The sequence below is a fragment of the Camelus bactrianus genome, chromosome 3 (genome assembly GCF_048773025.1).
Source record: "Camelus bactrianus isolate YW-2024 breed Bactrian camel chromosome 3, ASM4877302v1, whole genome shotgun sequence".
NCBI classification, from domain to species: domain Eukaryota; kingdom Metazoa; phylum Chordata; class Mammalia; order Artiodactyla; family Camelidae; genus Camelus; species Camelus bactrianus.
The window spans coordinates 161,669,791-161,693,013 of record NC_133541.1 but is presented as its reverse complement, the minus strand read 5'-3'; the positions used below and the strand labels follow the sequence as shown (position 1 = coordinate 161,693,013).

Sequence of the window (23,223 nt, the reverse complement as noted above, 5' to 3'; positions counted from 1 at the left end):
AAATTGGGTCCACGTGATTTTGTTTCCCTTACGCTAAGTGGCTCAAAACACTATGTGATTTTTTTTTTCCTTTTTTGAGGGTATTTGTACTCAGTTTCTCGGCTTTAATCTGTTTTCGTCTCTCTCTTCAGTATCCCAAGCAGTTACCACTTCTTAGCCCCTTCAGCAGCCTCCCTCCCAACATCTAGTCTAGGAAATCAGCTGTGATGAGGGGCCTGGAGGCAGTCACAGAAGAAGTAACTAAGGGACAGAGAGGCGACATAGTTTGCCCAAGGTGATCAGCCTCAACCCCCAACAGTGTGTTTCACGTCCCTCTGTTTAACTCTTATGCTAAACAAGCTAACTTTTTGTAGATTATGGTTATAAACAGATGAGGTATCAAAATACATACAAGGACACACATCAACTCTAAGATGTTCATTAACTTCACTATTTTGTTTCTATTTTTTTATTTCTATTAAAAAATAATTAAGAACCTCTGCAGTCAATATAGAAAAATGTTACTGGGTTTTAATCCAGAATATAGAGGTGTTGTGTGTCATTACTCATACTTATTTGTATGTTCACAAGACAAAATGATTTGAAGGTCTCTCTCCCCTCCTCCTACTCAGTACCTGCTCTCACCAGATCTCCCAGTCCACACATCTAACAGCCTTTCACTTCATCCACAGCTGAACTCATCAGTTTTCCCCCAGAGCTCCCTCTGCAGCTTTCCCTCCTCAGAGCACAGCAGGACCATCACTTACCTCATTAATCCACCCAGAAACCTGGGCCTTCCTCCATCCTACCTTCACAGACAGCATTCATCCTTTCATTTTTACCATCTAAACATGCCTTCAATCTGTTCGCTTTTACACACTGACCGTCCCACCGCTCAAGTGGAAGCCACCAACACTGCACACCTGGACTCACGAGTCTCCCAAGTGTCCCCACAGCCGCTCTCACGTACTTGAGACAAAAGGGATTGTGTCACTCCCGCGGTTTTAGGACTCTTTTCAAACCCACTCTTCTTAGAAGAAACTCCCAGTTCTTCACCTGATAAAGATCTTTGCCATCAAATTGTCAGCTCAGGGAGGGCAGGACAAGCCCTCTCCCCTCGGCCCCTCCCTCTGGCAGAGCATCAGGTTGGGAGGACCTGCTGAGCTACACCAGCCTGTATTCTAACCCTGGTCTTGAGTTCTTAGCAAACTGCTTCACTTATCCATACAAACCCAAGGTAGATTAGAAAGATTTTAGATGTTGAGCTAGACTATTGATTTGGGGATTTTGCACTAGCAACCTGCAAGTACATGTTCTAATGATTCTGTCTTCTTAAAACCACACCCAGATTTAAGGAATATTTGTGGAATGTCTTCGGAGTAAAAGGGACTGTACTTTAACAGACTATATGTTTTATAACATGAACAACCCTGACAGGGTCACAAATGGAACCACCTCACAAGTGACAGAAGACAGGTGAGAGGCACAAAGCAACAGGTCACAGAGATGGTAAGAGCAAAGTTGTTTCTCCAACCCCCAAAAATTTTTTTGAAAGAACCGAAAACTCTGAATTTTGAAAGTAAAACTCTATCATATAAAGAAATAAAATAAATAATCCTCTTCATCAGTGTTTCAAGATCTGACTGCAGAATTTTTAGCATGCCATACTGAATCCTAGCACAGAAAAATCAGATGGACTAGTGGTGAGTAAGTTCCAGGGAAACGGCAGCAATTCCTCCACTTGTAAGAGGACACACACTCAATTGTCGAAGGTGATTTTAAACCACATTCTGGAGAAATTCAGAAGATTCAGGCACCGATTCTAGATGGTGATGACACGGAAGGACCGGTTGGATGCATGCTTCTAACTGAGTCACCGGCATTCTTACACTGCAGGGGGAAACGGAGGCTCTCAGTTATGAGCAGAGATGTTCCTGTCATGTCTCCCAGGCCGTGCCTCGGGGACTCAGTGTCCTGCAGCAGCCTGGCCCCAGACGAGGACCCGCAGCGTGGCCCACTCAACCAGGAGGGGCACTGTGCTTGAGAAAGCCCATCCCCGATGGGAGAAAGACGGGCTGGTGGGGTTGTGTGTACCTATAAATGATCATAGAAATACACCTGCATACATTCATTTGATACAATTAATATTAGCAGGCTATTTAACAAAATTTCAATTGTCAGTGTTAATTTTACCATTCCTTTCCTCTTGTCCCCTGCACTCTGAGACAGGCTTAGGCTCTCTCACACCTGCAGCTCTGATGCAATAGTTGTGAAGTCATTTTACTTTGCTGCAAGTGTCCTCGCTCCCCGTGTCGCTGTGACTGTCGTCTCTTAACAGAGTCAGATGTCTTCCTGGATCTCTCCCTGAGTTCCTTGCTCCTGCTTCTCAGATCCTGAGATAAAGAACAGGTGAAGACACATGACTAGAAAAGGCACTGTGGACTTGACCAAGTCCTCAGTGACCCCCTAGGTGAGTGCTGCCCACACCTTACCTTCGATTCTCAACGTTCTGCCCAGGGTGACATCCAGACAGGAAAGAGTCTTGGGCCCAATTAAAAGCTGTGAGGCTTGGGTGCAGGGAAAGGTGCAGGAGCTGGTTCTGGAGCCGGGCCCCTCCCCACCTCTGCTACTCTCTCTCCCGAGGCCCTGCCCCCAAGCCCCCAGGCTCCCTGATCTTCTGTCCTTCTCTTCTACACTACTCCAAGCCCTTTTCCCCTTCCTTTATTCCCTGATTATCCCCAGCTGGAGTGATTTTTTCATCACAGCATCTAAAAAAAATTTCCTACAGCTGAAAAAGAAGTCTCCAGAGGTCAATGCCCACATGGTGGTTCCTGAAGAGAGCCCCTGGTTAGGGGGACTCTCACCAACACTCACAGGGCATCAGACATGTTGCAGGGTCGACCACCCCCAACAAGAATTTGCTGTGACCCCTATGCCCGCACAGCATCCCTGTTCACAAAACTGTAGTTGGGCCACTTATCCGTTATTAAGAAGCAAAAGTAAAAAAATTGCTCATGTTTCTTACTAAAATTATCTATGAGGTGGAAAAAGAAATTGTAATAGAAAAGAACAAATTTGACTCCATGTTAGATGTGTTCGTTTGTCTTTAAACCTGTACCCTGTTTTCTAGGCTAAGACTTGTTATCTCTGCACCTTTTGTAAAAGAAAGTTGCCTTTAGCCTGAAATATCCAGGAGGGCCTATTTTGCGGGCTCTGATCTTTAAGGATGTTAGCTCTTCTACACTTATGTAGAGATGGCAAGTTGCAAAATAAAGAATAAACTTTGTTTTTTTGAGGTTTTACAGGGGTGCCATGATTTGACCCACATGGACAGCTGCAAGAACAAAGGATTCCAAGGAAATCAATTCGTACAGCAAGAAGTTTGCAACAACCAACCACACCCCCGCCCCTTTTTAGTAAAAAAGGAGACTGAATTCTGACTTGGGGAAGAGGGTTCTCCAGGATATCAGTATGCCATCTTCTGGGTCTGCCAGCTTTTCAAATAAAGTCACTATTCCTTGCTCTAACACCTCATCTCCCGATTTACTGGCCTGTCATTCAGGAAGCAGAACTAGTTTTGACGTGGTAACTAAATGACTTCATTGGAGGTACTATGTCTCCACTGTTTCCTCATTTCCTATATGTCACAACCTATCAATTTTATATGCTGTTTAACAACAAAACCAAAAAACCTTTGTTAGGGAATTGATTCTATGGAAAGAAAGTTATTTCTACTCCTTCAAACCTTTTTTTTTCTTTTCTATTTTATTTTGTTTTGCTTATTGAAAAAAAATAAAAGTGAAATCATTTTATTTCACGTATTTTTGTTACAACTACATATTTTAAATTCTACAGAAAGATTTAAATTGCATTATAAATTTGTTCATATATTAATATAAAGATATATACACAATCAATGCGGATTAGGAAAGGAATGGATATTTACTAAAAATCCACTGCACATCCAGTCTTTTACAAGCATATCCTGGAATATAATAAGCTCTAGAATCCAGGGGTCCCCCACCCCCTTTCTCCCTGCCGAGTGCCTTAGTAATCAACAACCAAGGCACCATCATAGAGCCACGCGATATGTATTTTAGGTATAAATGAGGAAATTAACTCATTCAACTCTAAATCAAAAACCTTAAAATAAATACTTAACTTATTTACAAACAAAGAAAATTGAACACAATTAAGTACAGTTTCTTCCCCAAGGTCACTAAGCTAATAACTGGTAAAGGCAAGATTTGAGCTCATCTGCCTGATTCTAAACACTAAGGTGGAAAACACATTTGATTGTGGAGGGTCCAGCAGCAAAGCCTATCACCCTATCTTTATTCAGATCTAGCCTTAGACAGCCTGAGACAGCACACCATTCCTATGGAACTCGAGGATAACACAAAGGATTTTATATCCAGTAGTTTCTTAGGTCTCATTTATATAAAGTGTCAGCAGGTCAGCAGAAAAAACTCTGGGAAATATGAGTGGGTCCATAGCTTTTTGCTGATTAGTAACTTTATTTATCAGAACAGCGTGACCTTCCCATGAGAGGCCACATGGACCTTAACTAAAGGCAGGTGAGCAATGAAAACTAGCAAGACCCTGGAACTCAAGCAAGAAGGATCACTGCCATCCCCCACCAAGTTGCCTCTTCACCCTCGTGGGCACGATGGCAGAAGATCCAGGTTCTTGTCCAAGTTACACTATCATGGATTCTCACCCATAAACAGATACGACTCTATGCTGTCTTAAGTCCTTCCCAACTCAAATATGATGACACCAATATCTGAGCAGAATGTCTATGTCTCCACTTCCTCTCTTCTGTTAGGAGAATAATTCTATGGCCACAAAGCAGAAATCCAACTAAAAACACCATGCATGAAGCCAGGTGAAAGTCTGCATAAGACACTTTGCTCTCACGGACAGTGAATGAAAACTCAGAATAAGTGGTTCTTCTTCCTCTGTAAGTGGGAGGTAGCCTGATTGTGTGTGTGTGCGTAAATCAAATACAATGAATTCTGGGATGTGTACAGATTTTTTTATGTTACTGTCATTTCATGAGGATGAGACAACCTTTAAAGTAATTTGAATCTAGTGTTCTGAGATATTCTCAGGTTCTTTTGGTGGAGGAGGGGAAAGGGGAAATGAAAGGAGGAAAGAAGTAAATGAAGCAAAGGAGTAAGAATACTGCTAGCGAAAGGCAAGACATTAATTTTGTTCCTACTTGCATCACACACAAATTAGGGACTGGCTTTCCCCAGGTGTGTTGTCGAACACTGAGTTGCAGAAGAGGCAACAGCCCATTTCTCACTGAACTTGTGACAGTACGTGGCATCTTATAGACACAAATCATTTACCCTGATCAAACACTCTAGCAGCAGGCCGTAATTCTCCTATTTTGAGACACAAGAAAACAGGAGTTCAAAGCGGATATATAACTTGACAAAAGTCAGAGGACCATTAAACAAGAGAGGATGAATTCAAACTCAGATCTGAATGCAGAGTCTGCTCTTCTCACTCCCAGGACTGGAAAATCCTTAACACACAGGCTCCCCAGCTCCCCTGCAGTGTTCCTGGCGCCAAGCATTTCCCATGTTAATGGTCGCCAGTTCTCACAGTCACAGCGCTCTGTGCAGCCAATGGCCTCCATCGGACCTTGATCATCTACCTGTCACGCCCAACAGGCTTCTCCACAAAGGCAGGAATGCTGGCTTTCAAGTGCATAAAAAGCCATCCCTGGTCTAACCTGGGCTCTTCGGAGGCCTCTCCAGCCTAAAGGCAGCCATGAAAATGCTCACAGTTTGTACATGAGCCACACTACCTCTCTCCATCAGTCTCCCCAAATACACTACTTAGCTACGACCACTTTGATAATCTTGGAAACAAATTTTGAAAAACAGAAAAGAAAGGATTCTGGAACAAGTATTTAATACTTACAATTTTAAATGACAAGTTACAAAGTGAGTATTGACAATCCGAATCTGCCTTCCTAGGTGTCAGTTTGAAGAGTTAAAAAATATAATTGCAAAAAATTCTCACTTACAAAATTAAGTAAAACATAAACAATAATCTGGGCTAAACTCAAAAATAATGCCCATGTTGTACATGGAGAAAAATACAGGACTATACTGAGGGGTAAATTAAGAGATGTGAATGTAGAGACATCAACATATTGCATGGAGGAAAGCAGCTTTGTAAAATGAATGCTCTTTTAAAGATAATTCAAAACTTACTAAAAAATCCTATGAAAACCCTTATCTGTTTTTATTCTTTAACTTGAACAAAGTATTTTAGAATTCTTCAGGAATAATAAAGTCATAATACTAGCCAAGAAAAATTGGGATGGAAGAAAAGAATCAAAAAAAAATCACACTGTCAGATATTAAATAAATTTTTACAGTATGTAAGTTATGGTGCTGGAGTAATAAAGTAAGATTGACAGAAATAAACCATGAGCTCAAAAAGAGACTTTAGTGTACATAAGTATTTTGTGCATGTGGGATTTCAAATCAAAGAGCAAAGTATGAATTCAATAATTGTCCTGGGAAAATCAGAGAATCACCTGGAAAGAACAAATTCTATTCCTGTCATAATAACCAAAGAAAAATTACAGATAGTGATGTAAATATTAAAAAGTACTAATAACAGCAAATGCAACTCTTTGCTCATATTAATTCAACTTCTCCTCACTATAACAAGTACTATTATCATCTCCATCTTAGAGATTAAAAAACCTACAGAAGAGATTTGTAGCATTATAAGAAAGTATTTCTAAAATAATACCAAAAATAAAACCCAAAAAGAAGACATTTACTATCTTAAGTATATTTTGGGCCACAACAAAAGTAAACCTACTGAATAAAATGAAAGGCAAGAAATGACAAGTAAAAACTGCGTGATACATATTGATGAAGTCAAGGGGTTAATGTTCATAACATACAAAGAGCTGTCACAAAGCAACAAGAAGCTCCCTCACTTAACTGTGTGCGAAGGACAAAAGGGATCATTCACGTTTTAAAAGTCAGATGGCTAATAAGTGAAAAATGCTGAATACCTCATTGGTCATCAAATGCAAACTAAAACAATGAAAAAGCACTTTTGCTCATCATATTGGCAAATATTTTTAAAAGTTGTTCTAGCTAGTGTCCATCTGTGAGAGAACAAACTGTGAGCAACGTGTTTGGGGGACGACATGTCAATGGATATGTAAACTCTGATAAACGTGTGTACACACAGATTCAACTCCCCTTCTAGGAATCGTTTCGTTTAGAAAAAAATCAGTTCAAAAAGATTTACTCATCAGAGCATTTACACAGCACTTTTTACAATGGTGGGAAGAAAAGCTGAAGTGAAATCATATCCAGCGATAGAGAATTGGTTACATAAGTTATTCTACATCTTTTCATTCCCCGCAGGAGAAGGAATTTCTAGAGTCACTTGAAAGGAGCCTGTGATGTATGTAATTGTCACATCCAGGGACTAAATTCCCAGAAACCTTAACTAAAGGAATACTCATACAAGATCACAGGAATGTTTGTACAAGAAGGACGCCAGTCAAACACCCTTTCTGACAGTGGAAAATGGAGAAAACTTAAGTATCCACCATCAAGACAATGATGCGGTAAATCAAGGCGAGCTGTGGGCACTAAGGGGCAGGCGTTTTGGCGTGGTCCAAGGCCTTGTCCACAGTACTCTCCCACCAAAGGTGTCCTTACACAAGAGACCAAATCTACTGCACATCAGGAGACCCCTCTACTCTATCTGAAAGGACCGGGTGAGTCTGGAGTGGGAGGACGTCTATGATATACACCTCAGTGAATAAACCGAGCTGCACAAAACATATAGTGTGGCCTTATTTTTCAATACAGCATATATACACACACATATACATAGATTTCTCATATACATGTATGTATGTATGTGTATATATATATGACAGGCATAAAGGTCATAAAATATATACACCACATTGTCAGCAGTTTTTACTCTCAGGAAAAAAAGGGGAAGGGATGTAGGGGCCTTTCGGTACCACCACAGTTCTCTTTTCAGTATTTCAGTTAAATATACTTGGAATTTAAAAGTTTATTTAAGTCCGAAGTAAAATGGACGATGCCTCCACAAGACAGAATGCTATACTGGTCATTAAAAATCATGCCAGGGGAGAGAGAATACAGTAGAAAAACGTGTAATAAGCCGAATGGAAAATGGATGTCTCCACACAGTAAACAGGCACAGAGTGCTCGCTGGTTTTTATGACAGATGTAATACACACTGATGAAAAGAACAGAAAATAGATGTTAAATTGTTAATTATTATCTCTGAGTAGTGGGACCAGGATAGACACTTTTGTCCCTTTTTTCAGACTTATTATATTAAATACACATTATTTTTCATCTGAAAAAAGCATTTTTAGATGTCTAGTACCACACATTGAAAAAATTACACTAGTACTTACAGAAATAACTAGGAGACACGGCAGCAGCGTCACAAAGTGTAGAACGGGCGATCCTGAATAACACCGCGCAGTTACATAAGGACCCACAAAGTAAGACCACCTGCTGTCTTAGGGCGTAGCCCCCTTCTATTTGTCAGTTGTGTCTTCAGGGCTAAGGCAGTTGTGAGCACGGCCAGTGTCAGTGCTGGTGTCTGGATGTATGCCACTGGAGGTGAGGGCACCTGCAAGCCGAGAGGAAGAACAGAAATCATCCTCTGCTTTTTCTGTCTTGTTTCTTTGTTACTTTTGAAGAGAGGTGTAAATAAGATAAACTAAATCTTCCCTATTAAAATTTCAGTAATGAAACCGTTTTTAAAGGGTTCACAACTTATATTCTGCCTATAACTGTCTTTTCAACAAAGCATCATATTTCTTAAATGTTAATTAACTTAGTTAATTAACTACCTGTTGAAACCTATTAAAGAACATGAAATGCACTATGTAAAATCACCACGCCTGCAGAGACTGGCACATCTGTCTTGATAGCAGTGCAGTCAGCCCCCACCATCCCGTGGCCCTGAGCTCCTTATGCTGCTAAGAGAGCACGCTGCCACCTCAGATGGAGAGAAACGGTGAAAGCGTTTTCTGAAATCTACAGCACTGACAAAACATAACTGACAAATCCCAGGCTCCTTTGAGGCTGTCATTTTCTGTTTCTGGCCTACACCCGTCAATGAGCAGAACCACCCCATTCCCGAGCCATGGGACTCACGTGGGAAGCAGTTTTGGAGAAATTTCCAGGTATAGAATGTAACCAACTATACATAGAACTCTGAAAAAAGAAAAGATGCAATACTCTGATTTTGGAAGAAACTCAAAATATTCTCCTAAGCCTTAGTAGCTGGAAAGGCTGGGCATCTCCTAAGCCACTTATTTATTTCACAGCCAGTGAGCATCTCCCACAAACCCTGTTTCCCTGTGTCTGCTGGGAGCCTCAGGCACACTGTTGCTGTCGATCTTATAAGTCACAGGCCTGAGGCGTGTGTCTCACGCCTGCAACTCTCACACAGGCTCGCCTCCTAGCCTCACTGTCTGAACTTGGCCCCATTTTCTCACCTGTTTATTTGGTATCTGTTCTTCTGTAAGCTGCCTGAAATGCTTTTTGGAACAAGTCAGAAGAATCAGTGGGTAGAGAAATGGACAGATGGACAGGTGAGAGTTGGGGTGTCAGAGTGACTCCAAGAAAAGGGGAACAAAGAAAATTTCCTTTGCAGAACCCTCTTCTAGTCAGGGAAGAAAACCACCACGGAGAAGTGTGAAGAGGCAGGTGGCTTAGGACGGTTTCCTGGATTCCATGAAAAGTCACACCAAGAGATGAGAGGGTAGAACTATAAATAATAAAAGAAAAAAGCATGCATGCTTGAAAAATATATCTACAATATGTACTTTCTAAAGAATAGATTCAAATCAGCACGGCCCAATAACACAATCCTTGGGTATTTACAGAAGTGAGAATCCCATCTCCAAACCACAAGGCATCCCTTCGGAGCACTAAGAGTCTACACGGGACGGTCATAAAGCTGTCATCGCAAAAGCGATGCTATCCTGCCCTTACGAGGAATGAGCAGCTGTGCTCGGGCTGCCCACGCGCGCCATTTACACCCCACAGCACCTCTACGGGAGAGGGACGCCTAGCGAGCCCCATCTCTGCAGGACAGAAAACAAGTCCGGAAGAGGCTAAGCCGACCTACCAGTTCTCCATCTCACAGGACTGGTCACTCCAGGGCAGGACTCGAACTCAGACCCACGTTTGTAACCGCAGTACTACCGTGATTTGTGTGCTTTTTGTGTGTATAATACATTTGTTTCCGGCATGAAAGGATATTTAACAAATGTTCGGTTGTCTTGTCTATCTCATTAGCTCACAATCTTTATATTTTTGAATTGTACTCTTTTCCCCTGGAGAAAGGAACGGAAAGAGCGGGGGTCAGAATGAGATGGGGCTCCATTCTTTATCTGTTACCTCATCTCTTCCAGTCCCCAACCAGGGAGAAGGAGCAAATGTTCTCTTCATCTTTAAAGAGAGAGCTCCACTGATGGTGACTTACTCAACTCCAAAACCATGTCTGGGGGAAGGGCACAGACAGCAACCAGAGAAGTATCACCCGTAGGAAGGAGAAAAGAGCTCAGGGTGTCAGCCTGATTTTATTTCAATGGATAATATAATACCACAGACTAAAAATACTAGCATGCAGTGAATTTGCTATTTCTTGACATCTAGCAAGTTTTCATAGCCCGCATGAAACATTATCGTGAACTAGTTAAAGGAAGAGTCCACACTCAGGGAAAATCAATGCCACAGGCAGGCTGAAACCCAGGCTGGAGGAAAGGAAGAGAAAAGGCATAGTTAAGAAGAGGGGAAAGTGTGGGAAAAAGACATCATCACAAGGACTCTCCAGCATCATCCAGCTATCATATAATCATTCATTCAAGAGAGAGTTTCTTAGGTCCTATTTTGTGCAAGATTTTACACAGGGCAAAGCAAGAGTGCAGCGTCCATGGTGGCAGCAAGTGGCGGGGCTATAATACAATTCTGATCCTGGTACCTTGCACAATTGTACTCAGTATAAAGGCAAAAAAATAAGGTAAAATAATACTATGTAAACTCTATGCATTGTTGAAAAAAATTAAAGAAGACCTAAATACCTGGACAGACACACCACGCACATTCCTGGATCAGATGACAGCGCTCTTGGGATGGCAGTGCTCCCCAGAGCGATCTGTATACTCAACGTGGTCTCGATCACAATCCCAGCGGGCTCCTCTGCAGTAACTGACTAGCTGCTGCTACTATTCATATGGGAATTCGAGGGACTCAGTAACCAAAACGTACTTGAAAAAAAGAAAAAAATGAGAGGACTTGTAATTCTCAATTTCAAAACTTACAACTGTATCTCCAGGTGAGATTAGAGGCCATTTTTAAGTTATTACTGGGTTTATCCTTATTTTCAAAATTCTCTACAATGAATATACCTGTTAGAATAAGAAAAATAAAAAGAAAGGTATCTTGTAAAACATGCACAGTGATTCATTCATTGGGAAAAAAATTATTTTAACTATAAAGAGGTAAACAAATATCTAGTGAAAAAGGACTACTTAAAAACAAGTGTGCATTTACAATTTTCATAATTTGAAAACTGAAAAGCACAAAAACATCAAGTTACTAGGGAGCCTGGTGAAACATATTAATAGTTATTTTCAAAAATTCTAATTGAACAATGAAAACTCAAGAAAGGGAAAATTGTGATTGACACCCAAGTGCAAACACATGGAGAGCAAACGCCTAGAAATCACAGTTCCTTTAAATCTGCTTCTAACTCAATAGGAGAGGAAATTCCTCACTTAGGGGACAGTGGAATCCCATACATAAGACAGGATACACAGTACAAACTGCAGTAGTATCGGGAGTGAATTTCTTAGAATTCTAATGTTACAACATTGCTGAAAAACTATAAAAACACTGACAGACAGATTAAAACACACAGTCATATATATTATATAGAAACATATGAAGTCTGCTCCCATGTTGCATAGAAATACAAACATATTTGTTCATTTATAGGCACTGATTACTTTATCCCAGATAGAATATTTCAACTAAAACAAAAAATCAATAATACACTCCTCTTGTCAAATCTACTTGATAAGTTACTCTGCTATGCAACCATAATGTGTTTAAGATAGTTCTAAAATTAGTGAAAAATCTTTGTATGGTTTCTTGAATTGTTCTCAAAATTCCAAGCTTAATTTTAAAATAGATCTGAGCAGTATTTCTATATTATCTTTTCCCTTGTGAAATGAACAACACAGTCTGTTGTCAAAATTCTGTCCTTACAATGATTCACAAGCACCGTTTCCTAACAAAACTGCTGAACAGCAAGGCACTATCCAGACACTGTGACCAAATAAATGGAACACAAGGAAGACAGTGACCCTATCCTGGAGGGCTTATAATCTGTGTCAACAGTGGGTTTTTATTTGATTGGTTTGATTGGGTAGCAAAATAAAATCAATCAAGTACTTTCTGCTTTTAGCATTCTGTAAGTCATGACCGTTTTTAGTGTCATGAGAAGGAAAGACTTAAGCATGACTTGATTAGGTCAACTAGCAACAATCATCACTGGAGAGTGAGTAATAAAGAAGTTAACTGATAGAAATACTTCTGACTACATGAAACCTAAAATAAATCTACACTGATATCCGAAAGGAAAATGAGGAGATGAGGTCCCCAATGAGAAAACAAACTAACAAGGAATCAAAAAAGGAAAGACGTTTTCATTAACGATTCCAGGCAGTAGTGGAGCATAGTGGTGAGGATCACAGATGTTTGGGACGAACATGAGTGCCTGAACTCCCACAGCACTGGGTAGCTGTGAAACTGATATTTCAGAGAAATTTTCTGCATCTCAGTCTTCTATCCATACACTGGGGACAACAACCGCACCCATCTCCTAGAACGGTCCTACGAATTAAGTTATTTTATATATAAAATTTTAAATAAAATACCTCAGATTTTAAATAATACCCCAAAAGCACAAGGAACAAAGAAAACAGAGATAAATTTGAGTTCATCAAAATTTAACACTTTGCTTCAAAGGGCACCATCCAGAAAGTGAAAAAACAACACACAGGAGAAATTTTTTTTAAATCATTTATCTGATAAGGAATTTGTATCTATAAAAAAAAAGTACCTCCTACAACTCAACAATAAAAATGCAACTCAATTAAAAGGTGAATAAAGGATCTGAAATGGTAGTTTTCAAGGAAAATATACAAATGGCCAATAAGCACAAAGAAACGATGTTCAATATCTTTAGCTGTATGGGAAATCAAGTCAAAATCACTAGGAGAAACCGCTTCACACTCACAACAATAGCTTATAATAAAAAAAAGTGTAACAAGCACTAATAATGACACAGAGGAAGCGGAGCGCACAGCCCTTTCTGGTGAGGACGTAACACAGCGTGGCCACTTTGGAAAACAGCCTGGCAGGTCCTCAGAGAGTTGAACATTTGGTTTCTGAATGACCCAGCAACTCTGCTGTCTGGGCACAGACGTAAGAGAACTGAAAACAAATATCCACATAAAAACTCCTACAGGAATATTCATGGCGACACTACTCATCACAGCCAAAAAGCAGAAACAACCCAATTGCCTATCACCTGATGAATGGGTAAACAGTGGGGCCCAGCCATACAGTGGAATATTATTCAGCAATAGCAAAGCATAGAGTACTGACCCAGGCCACAACGTGGACAAACTTTTATAACGTTACTCAGTGTGAAATAAGTCAGTCACAATAGACGGTTAAACTTACATGAAGTGACTCGATTTAAATGAAATGTCCAGCACAGGCAAATCCACAGAGAGAGAAGAGTGGCTCCTTGGGGCTGGGGGAGGATGGGGAAGATGGGAATGACTGCTTATGCATACGGGGCTTCCTGTTGGGGGAATGAAAATATTCTAAGATTAAATGGGATGCACAATTCTGGGCATAGAGTAAAAACGACTGTATATTTAAATGGGTGAATTGTATTAAAACTGGTAAGAAAAAAAGCACCTCGGGCCAGTACCTTCCCTAGTAAATGCAAATTGCTAACTTTTATTAGAGGAAGAAGAAACTGCCCTCAGCATGAAAGTAGGAGATAAGCAAATGTGAGTTAACCGAAATTGGACAAGAGCATTTCACTTGAAACAGTTGCTGAGTGTACACGAAATATTCAGAAATAAGAAAATCTGTTTCACATCAGGAAGAAGCATTCTGCTTCAAATGCAGATCAAGGATTCGGCAAGCCCAGCTGCTACAAATGACCAGAGAAGAAACCTGGTTCTTAAGCACCAGAGCCAACAAGGAAATGGTGGTGAGGAAAGCAGGCGGCCGAATATCTGGAACAGTTTGCTACAAATAATTTCTCCACTGAAAATTTAAAAATAAAATGAAAGTGATAAAATGCTCTGTTGACCTCACGTGAATGGGCTTCCTTCGGTGCTCGACTGTTATGTAACCCCGATTGAGAGACTCAGGAGAATCAGCATGTCTCCTGGGAGTCCCCAAAGGACTGCCCACCAGCACGCTGACCACCATCACATCTACCAGGGATGAATTGCAGAGAAGAGACCAACTTCTGAAAGGCACAGGAAATGTTGACAAGGGAAGAAAAAGCTGCAGTCAGTCCTGGGACAGAGGCCCTCTGAGCAGAGGCCAGAAGGCTGCAGGTGAACTGCAGTGGCCGTGGGACAGGAAGGGACCATGGGGGAGCATATCTCAATTCTCTCCTCTCTCTCCATCGGGTAGGAGATATAAACCTGCATCCTTCTCACCTGGAACTGTGGGTTGGCTGGCAGAATTCTTACCGACATGGAATGATTATTCAAGTCTCTGTGGAAAAAGTCAATAAATCGAGAGGGAGTAGGGAGCCAACTCCACGAGCCTCTCAATTGCACCCTTATTTATTGTGTATAATCAAAGGAAAAATTCATTAACAGTTGTGTGATAGTAATAGGAACTTCGGGAAAGACAGTATGAAGCAGAGATTGTAGAATACACAATGAGTACAAAGGATTAGTGTATCTTTAGGGAAGTCATGGGGTGAGGGGAGCAAGATACATTTTTAGACATGTGAATTACAAAGCAGACCACCAGACCAGCCAGGTCCTTGTTTTGGGGATCATAGACTATCTAACAGCACACAAGCTCAGCGTTTATAGCTGAGGGCCTCGGTCCATGCTTTGCAACCAGCAGAGTGCTATCTAAAAGCTCATCTATGCAAGCAAAGCATTGTCTCTGCTTTTTAAGGCAAGGAGACTGGAGTGAGGATGTACAGGCACTTGCTTGCAAAGCAGTTTTTAAGCATATATTTTTCTTCTTAAAGTTCACAGGAGGCTGGAGTGTGTTACAATTTGTTAAACCAATCATGGGGTCCCACATGGAACCATTATGGAGGACACCCTAGGATGACAAATCCTGCCTCTGGGTCTTTTCCTGCCATCTTCAGCCACTCTAGCAGGGTCTAGGCACATCCGTGAATAACGATCCTACAGAACTACCCACACTCTTAACTCCTGGTGCTTGAAACTTAATTTTAGCTCTACACAACTTACCGTAGAAAAGTTTCAGAAATAAAAGATATAATATTCCTTTTATATCTCATTATATTACTGATTTTTCTGATTGCTCTAATTTGCTTCTAGTTGGTAAAGCACATAATTCTGCAGGTGAATTCAGTAATTTCCATTGGGCATATCTAGCCATTTTGGGCTCTCTAACTTCTATTGGTCAAATACCGATACACTTAATTGATTTCTTTGTTTATCAATTTCAGCCGGGAGGAGAGGGAGTGTCACTCTTTTCCTCAGCCCACCCTCAACCCTTTTCTCATCAACTCAGGCCTCCTGAAAACAAAACAAAGGATTTGTTTCCCTTCTACTCTTTCCACAAAAGCAACAGGAAACATCAGCCTGGAGAAAGAATTCAACACAAATATTAAAACAAAAATCTATAAACCTGGAGCAACTCCATCTCCGAATCATGATACACAATGACATGAGAGTAAGTGTGTCAGGCACAAAGCATGCGTGAGCCTGACCACCTGATTTCTATTCTTCAAAGGAAGGAAGGTTTTCATATTTTTTATTATCATACTTTGTCATTGTTTCTGATTATGCCAAAAAATAGTTTATGAAAGAATTATGCACTGCAATAACAGATTACTATTGTATCAATTATAGAAGGCATTCAGAGGGGATAGGAAAAGCCACCTCTGTAAAAAATGCAAAATTTCTTCCCCTGTTAAGAACACGTATACAAAATGCAACAGAGAATTCAAATTCTTGTGGAGAGGAGCAAAGGCACAGAACCAAAGCAAAGTCAATAGAATGAGTTAATTCAGAATTCACTGGACAAACATGCTCAATGCATTCAAATAATTTTAAAGGCACACTGCAAACCATTCACTTAATGATCTGCAGGCTAGAGGAAGCATTTCCCGCTTTAACAGACAACAGAAATCAATAGGGTGCCCCAACAAACAAGGACCAAAGAACAATCAGGTTTTTAACAGCTCTGACAAATCAGCATGTTCTAAAGATCAAAATCCAGAAATTTTAAACATTCATTCACACCACAATGAAACAAGCACTTAAAAAAAAAAAAAAAAACAAAGAAACTAAGCACATAGATCATGTACATAGATCAATGAGGACTTCATGTACCGCTGGAAGAACAGGCTATAGCCTTCTACTTGAAAAATAAAACTACTTTTAATGATAACTGCTAAAACACATTTCATCATTCATGTTGCCTTGAAAAATCTGAGGCACTTGTATCTGATCAGAAAAGCAATTCTGGGTAATAGTAGGTTACAATTCAGTGCCAGTTTGCTTTAGAAGAAAAGAGAAAAAAAAGCTACTGTTTCTCATATCCTGCACAAAGTGTGAAGTGTCTCCCTGCCTCTTTCTCCTCCCGTTTTCTGAGCTCATGCTCCCCAACCCTTCTGAAACAAGTATGAGAAACTCTTATTCCCACCAATATGCCAAATGACAAAAGAATATCAATTTATTTGTGTAAATATATGCCTATACCTTGAACTGTAGGAGAAAGGTATCAGAAGTCCATATGAAACTTATTTCTAGATTCCTGAAGTCACACACACAAACGTTCACACAGACACAGACACATACCCCCTGGATTACTGGGCACTTCACAAGTTTAGGAATTCCAACTTCTAGAAGATAACTTTGTAGTTAGTTTAAAATACAAATCTGTCAGCTTTTGAAAGCCTTGATCATCTGCTAAACCATCCAAATATCAAAGAGATCCAATTAGCTTTCTCTGTAGAATGTAATTTCACTTGATGGCAAAACAGACCCTAAGAAGTACTGGATCAAAGATTCGTGTTTATCACTACCTATGATCGTTTTTAAGCACATTAACAGATTCAGAAATGTATGTCTCAACAACATTTATTCTTATTGAAAAAGCATACGTGTTCAACTCTGTATACAGTGACTAGGTCCCATGATGGTGTTTAAGAGCTATTTTGTGTATTGAAATATTTATTTTCAAGTGCAGACAAGGAGGGTGTGTATTACTCAGTTGTAGAGCACCTGCTTAGCATGAACAATGTCCTGGATTCAGTCCCCAGTACGTCCAAAAAAATAAATAAAAATAAGTGCATATTTAAAAATAAGAATAAAGTTATATAAAAAAAAAGCAGACTAAAAAGCACTGCAATCTATGTGCTACAATTATAGTAAAAAAAAAAGTGTTTCTTTCAAATATTGACTATATGCCAATCACAGAGACAATCACAAATCACACCTGATAACCATCACGTGTGATTCTCAGCAACACTACTAAGTAGACATGGATGAGAATCCCGGCACTGCGGATGAGGAGACGGAGCTCAGAGGAGCTGCGGACCCTGACCATCCTGCTCCCCGTGACACCGCGTCTACCCAGGGCAAGCTCTGACAGACCTGCTCTGAGGGGACACCCAGCTGCATGGAACCTTGGGGCATTGGGGAGTCGCAGAAAACACTAAAAATTGTTCAGTGAAAAACCAGCTCAAATATATTACACTTTGCCACATCCTTTAAAAAGGGAAAATGACTGAGACCTTTTTGATGCCTCCGTGTTCTTTCTGCCATCATCAATTATTTGCCCTCTCAGGGTGACTAGTGATGAACTGGACCCCATATGAAATGCACTCATATGGAAGAGCTTTTAAAGTTATTTTAAGAAGTTTGTAAGACCCTGTCTATGCCTCACACAGGTGGTCATCCATCACTTCTCACCGGTGTGGACGTACCACCTGAAATCACTCCTTTCTGCTTTTTAAAATCCCTTCATCTAATCCAGGCTTTTCAACAGCAAAGAAGCACCTCAACCACAGACACTGGACAGCTTTTCACCAAACGGACTCGAACAGCCCATTGGACTACCTGGAAACCCTTTTCTTCTATTAAAACCACTTCCAGGTACTTCATCATTTTCTGATTGGTGGACTTGGCCTCTGACTGGCCTACTCAGAGAGCTCCCAGCCTCACATGCGGGGGTGGGAGAGGACCCTGCTGTTGGGGGAAATCAGTGAGGAAGGCGGACATACTCCCGCCAGGTCTGCAAGGGTAGAAGTGCCACAACGTGCTCAGAAATTATACCGTCATCACCCCTGGGCTCCCATGGACTTGTTTCACATTAACCAAACTCATGACACACTGATGCAAGAAAACCAGAAACTTAACTTATTAATGTAACAGAAGACGTGAAACTATGAACCAGACTGAAATATCAGAGTTCAACCATGAGTACATTTTCTCAATGGCCTAATCATGGGGAGGCAGTCACATGGCAAGCATGGACAGAAACAGAGCAGGAAGGGTTTCTAGATTAACTCAATGGACTAAATTTCTGTTATAAGAACTGATCTACTGCCTGGAAAACAAATAACGCCAATCACGATGCACTCTCGACAGTGGCCAAGACATGACTATGAGCATCTGTGTAACTCTCCTTTCCCTGTCCTTTCTGGGCTAACATATGTACAGAGGTACAAAGATTCAGGGATGCAGATAACTCTAAACACCCAAAGCCCATCTCTGGGAGCCTCAAACCAGTAAGCCAGGGTTTAAATACCAGCTCTGCCACTTACTATTTCTGTGATTTTGGCCAACTTACCCTCTGTGTGCCTCAATTTCCACACTGTAAAACTGGGATAACAATCAAACCTTCCTTACTCGCTTGTTGGGAAGATTGAAGGATTCATTTCTGTAAAACTCTCAGAAAAGAATGTAGCACATTTTGGGTGTTCAACAAATGTCAACTTAATATCAAAGTGATTTACAAGTCTCCCTTCTAATCATCTTATGTGTTTCCTGGCTAGTCTAAGTCCCAAAGAAAATCCTTATTTCTCCTTTTATAAACTCTTGGGGAGGACCCTTCTCTTCCATCCCACCACCTGTTTAAACCAAGGGAGGGAATGCCTCCTAACCACTCCTCTGGGCCATGGAGAGTGCTTCTCCATTCACACCCCTGGCCCCTGGCCAACAGATAGCCCTCATCACACTAACAGAGTGAGGTGTGAGTCCGGGAAGACAAGCAGGGCATTTGAAACCCTTCCTTTCCCTCCAGTGTTGATCACCATTGGGAAGCACTTGGGATGCTCGGCTCCATGGCAGGACAGCCTTGTGTATGAATGGGCAGGTCCGCTCAAGTGAAGGTTCGCTGTGTCACAGAGCTACATGGGACAGGGTGAGTCTCTAATTCTGGGACACAGTATCATGACACGCATTTTCCCACAGCCCTGAAGTTCATGGAGAACGTGGCTTCATCAGTAACAAATAAGACATTTATCGCCTGCCAACTCTTATGTGTCATCTCTCAGTTGGCTGCTGGAGACAACATGTGTATAAGTATTGGATCCCTTTAAGCCCCAAAATATATGAAGTAACAAAGAATTCTGTGGCTTAACGTTGGTTCAGGGCGACTGTGTAACAGTTCTGACTCTGCTGATGCTTAATTATGGGTATAGGAACTAAGGAACCTCCTCAAATATCTCTCAGCATAAAACCAGCTTTTCTTATTTTCCTGTTTCTTAGTAATTGCCAAAGACTCTCAAATGATGGCTTCACACAAAAAAGCAGCTAAAGATTATGAGCCCTCTTGACATACCCACTGTGGTAAACACTTTACATAATTTCTAATTCTCACAATTCTGCAAAGCAGATACGAGCGTCCCCATCTCACAGACGAGGGAAAAACTCAGAGCAAACTGACTCAGGCTCAAGTGGCTCAGTGGCAGCACGTGCACGCAAACCCAAGACAAAAGACTACACCCCTTCTTATATGTACAAAATCACCTCCCAACAAATGATACACAGCTGCTGGGTCAATACTCAGGGAACTCAGTACACTTTTCAGCTTTAAGGTGCTCCAGAGGCCGCTCTTAGCTGCTTTATAAAATTCCGGCTCACTGGTTGCTAACACTGGAAGAAAAGACCGATTTTGCCATTGTTTGCACAGCAAGTCTGAAATGTTCACAGCGAGATGACAGAATAAGTCTAAGACATAAGCAGAATAATTTTTCCAGGTAGACAGACATAATGGACATTGTGCTATTCTGAAGCACTAAGCAACGGAATCAAAACAAAATAACATTTGTTAAGCCTTCTTTTGCAAAAGGAATATTAAGACTGTTAGAAGGTGCAACAGCGCCACCTATGGCTAAAATGACCTTCCAGGTTGCCGGGAAAGATGCAACACAAAAATTGCCTGTAGGATCAGAAAAGAGAATCAGATAACTAAAAGCTTATGTAGCACATACTGCACTTTGCTTCGGGGGAAGGGAAGGGTATTCAGTATTTAATCTGATATTGCTAATACTCCTGAATATAAACAAAAGACATAGGTTCATGGAAACTCATCTTAGAAGAGGAAAGAATTCAGTCCAGCCACTTCATTTTACAGGAGGGGAAACTGAGACATGGGTTCTGTCCTGCAATCGGCAGCAAAGCTCTCCCAGGCCTCATGTCTTGCACTGTAGCATAAACCAACAGATCTGTACTAGGCCTATATTCATAAAAGTCACGTTTGTATTTTTCCAACAGTAGGTTATCTAAGTATCTTGCAAAATAATTCTCAAAGAGCCAGGATATCATACAAGATTGATGAAATACAAAAACATTTATTTATATAATAAAACAGCATGAGCTTTATTCTATTATAAAAGTGACTTGTTATATCAATGTTTTGATATTTTAAACCTGTTAAGAGTGCAGGAAAACAAATCAAAATTTTGCTTAATCACAAAAGAGAGAAGCTTATTCCCTGAAAATGATCAATGTGGATTTTACTAAACTTAATGAATCTGGTCAGAATCCCACGAATTTAAATGTCTGTGTGGATGGTTACACGGCAACATGAATTCTGAGTTGTAACAATACATATTCTGTGTAAATAATATTCAAGGTCGTCTGATTAAGGCAATTTAACTAGTCCCTGTCTCACTAGTATGATACAGGTTTCATTAAAACTTCATACTACACTAAAAAAAAAAATGAATCCTTGTTACTTTAAACCATATTCAAATATATCATATATATAAATATTATAAATATTGAATATGCATCAGAAATAAGCGACACTCTTTAGTATTCAGAGTTGATCCTTCTAAAATATCTGTCATTCTGACAGCACATTTTTATTAAGCACCTCTTGGGTTCTTTGTATACAAGGCGTCTAACTCTCACAGTCAGACAAGTTAAACGATATTACTCAAATTTCACAAATAAGGAAATGTACTTAAGCCATGAAAACAACTTACATATTCACCATCAGGAAAGAAAAGAGTAAAGATTTTACTTATAATATTCACTGACAATCTTTTCTTCCATATTAAGACTACATAAAACCAATTCAGTCTTTGTAAGTGTTTCTGTCAATAAGGGCCACTAGAGAAAAACAAGTAACATCATTAACAGTGGTTGGACTTTCAAAGCCCACTTCTCTTTGGCACTATAATTGTTTTTAATGTTTTGTTTTTTGTGCTAACAGACCACTAAATTAAAAAAATTAACTTTTTAAGTAATTACCTGAGAATTAAACATTTGTGAAAATGTACAATTTTAATTTATGACACTCTGTCTCACATTCTCACTGGTGTCTCTCCTTTGAAGGCCTCATAAGGCTGAGATCACAAAAATCGGCCATTTATGGAGTCACAGCAGTTCGGGTAACCACTCAACGGGAGGCTGATTAGAGGAGCAATTAAGAATGCATCCTGTGCAGCCTGGGTTCCAGCACCGAGCTAGCCACCGCCAGCTGGGTGTGATTTAGGACAAGCTGCTCCATCTCTCAATCCCTCAGCTGCAAAAAAGGAGACACTGATACCTACCCTCAAACACCTGCTATGAAGTAAAACATGAGGAAAGCATTTTAGTGTTAGGTAGGTGTCCACTCAGAGCGAGTTTGGTCATTATGATGATGAGGATGGCTGTTAATAAATTAAGCTAGACCAAAAAGGAGAAATCACCTTAAAGGAGAAACATTTTAATTCAATCAGCATTTCCTTTTGGATGGATTGCAGAAAGTTCTATTGATGTTTTTAATAAACCAAGTTTTGTCCATTAATTATAGATTTACAGGTTCATGGACAAGTCTCCAGAAAAAGAATTAGAGGCCTCTAACTTCTGAATACTAAGAAAGTAAATTAAAAAAAATCATTTGGGAGATTATACCTCATTTGGGAGAGTATGTGCTTAGCATGCATGAGGCCCTCAGTTCAGTCCCCATAAACTCCATTTAAAAACTTTCTTTTTTAAGAAATGGAGAATTAAAGCAAAAGGATGGAGGAATACAGAATTTTTTAGAGACTCATCTCAGATTTAAGATGGGGAGAAAACATCCATTTCTCAGAGGAAATCTTGAGAACTATTTAAACAGGATCTGAGATGTCTAGTCTTCTAACATTATTCATGAATTCATATTACCAAGTCTTAAAACTACCTGATAACCCACAGAGGTGATACTGATCGTAACACCTGCCAACACGGATCGAGCTCCCGCTAGGACTGCTCTGTTCTGACATCTCTGCTCCTGAGGCCTGACCAGGCTGAGAGCACTAAATTAGGTCATTCATGAGCATCTCGTGTAAGTCCTCCATGTGTGCTTCTAACTCTCCCCTCACCAGCCCCTCTGAGGGAAGCACTGTTATCATCATCCCCACCCGCAGATAAGGCCACTGAGGCACAGAGAC

General features: G+C 40.4%; 1 long non-coding RNA gene across 1 annotated transcript in view; it reads right to left on the bottom strand.

Moving 5' to 3' along the window:
* The window catches only part of LOC141577227 (uncharacterized), an 86,610-nt gene that overhangs the window by 23,759 nt on the left and 39,628 nt on the right, over positions 1 to 23,223 (bottom strand). The window contains exons 5-9 of the long non-coding RNA XR_012506089.1: positions 11,120 to 11,305; positions 10,165 to 10,372; positions 9,186 to 9,245; positions 8,435 to 8,655; positions 2,173 to 2,372 (exon numbers count right to left, since the gene is read on the bottom strand). This is a non-coding gene — a long non-coding RNA (uncharacterized LOC141577227). The remainder of the gene's footprint in view (positions 1 to 2,172; positions 2,373 to 8,434; positions 8,656 to 9,185; positions 9,246 to 10,164; positions 10,373 to 11,119; positions 11,306 to 23,223) is intronic.